Here is a 1,659-nt window from a genome sequence, read left to right on the forward strand (position 1 = left end):
CTAATTCCATGTTTCCTTATAATATTTCCAACTGGCATCATATATATTGAGAATAATAGAGGGCCTAACACAGATCCCTGCGGCACTCCATAGTTTACTGGAGTTATGATCGATTTTTCTCCATTTAAATAGACAAAATGGTAAATGGTCATCCAATTGATTCTGCATAGGAACACCGGTGCTGTGCAACAAAAAAAAAAAGCACTTTATTCATACCTTTACCAGAAAAAGACTGTAGGACTTGCATTACGACATAACATACCGCAAAGATATAGGGGGGCCATAATCAGAGTCATATGGGTCTGTGTCCAGTTCTTGCTCAAACTCTATCCTGTACAAAAGAAAAAATACAGTATCTTAGCCAACAATATTTGAAAAAAATAAACTGATGACCCCAAACAAAGTAAAGATTAGAAGAGTGTAACGTCTCTGAGTGAAGATCAAGATGAAGAAGACGAAGATCCAAGATATACAAAAATACTTTAGTTTATTATAAAGGAAAACTCGAAACAGTGAGCATGTGCTCAAACAAACACCAACACTCAACATTGACCGACCACTGAAGATTGAAAAAGGGAGAACTTAAATACACAGATGATAATGGGTGACGACAGGTGACGGTGATGATGAAGATTGACTAATTAACTAAACACAGGTGACAGAACTGAACTAATGATGATGATGATGATGATACTAATGACAAAGAAAACAAACAGAAAGTCCATGAAAACGTGACAAAGAGATTATTTGCAACTTACACACTATTTTCCAGATTGTTGACTTCCTGGTCATCTACGGAGATATCCTGCAGCTCGGTAGACTTGACACTACAGAAAAACACAGTAAAAATCTAATGCAAAAGCAATGCACATCACATTTCAAAAGAAATGTGCTTACCTTTCTTCCAATAGCTCCAAACCTTCATCTTCTCTCAAAGGTTGTACTCCAGCAACCAGGAAGTCATCCCTGTTGACATAATATTATTACCCAGTAGTCAAAATGGTTTGTCACATATTTGAACTAAATGTATCGAGTTGAACACTACCCATTATACAAGTTAATTCAACATCAGAAGGAGCAAGGGACATGTTTTATTTCTAAAATAGTCCCTGTAAGCAAACATACCTATCAGACCAGGCCCGGATTGGGTAATCGGGAGAATCGGGAGAATTCCCGGTGGGCCGCTTCACTTTTGGGCCGGTCGAGGATTTTTTTTTGTTTGTTTCACATTTCAATGTCACGTTAGTAACATTACACGTTCCGCCTTCCGACACTGCAGCGCGCAGCCTCTGCATGGGTTGTACCATGTGAGGGAGTTCTCCCCTCCCCTACTATAGAGTTGGTTGGGTCCATAGCCCGTCTTTTCCAAAACGTTTTAGGTAGGCTACCGCGGCCGCGGGCCCGCGGCATCGCCGGCGCCTACCGATAGCTGGGCCGGCCCTACCGTAACGGTACGGTCAGGGAGGATAGATGGGAGGATGGATGGGAGGAAGAGGCCAGGAGATATGGAAGCTTGTTTCCGCCACAGAATAAAACATTTTAAAAGATAATTGTGACTTTTATCTCACAATTGCGAGTTTACATCTCGGAATACATCAGAATTGCGTGAAATAAAGTCTCAATTGCGTGTTATAAAGTCAGAATTGCGAGATATAAAGT

General features: G+C 40.7%; 1 long non-coding RNA gene across 1 annotated transcript; it reads right to left on the minus strand.

The window, feature by feature from the left end:
• Positions 1-261: 261 nt before the first annotated feature.
• Positions 262-968, minus strand: LOC311289586. The gene is made up of 3 exons (XR_014627163.1): positions 898-968; positions 759-827; positions 262-331 (listed from the first exon to the last, which is right to left on the minus strand). It is a non-coding gene; the product is annotated as an uncharacterized lncRNA (long non-coding RNA).
• Between the last annotated feature and the right edge of the window lie 691 nt (positions 969-1,659).

Source organism: Rutilus rutilus, assembly GCF_951802725.1.
Source record: "Rutilus rutilus genome assembly, chromosome: 4".
Taxonomy (NCBI): Eukaryota; Metazoa; Chordata; class Actinopteri; order Cypriniformes; family Leuciscidae; genus Rutilus; species Rutilus rutilus.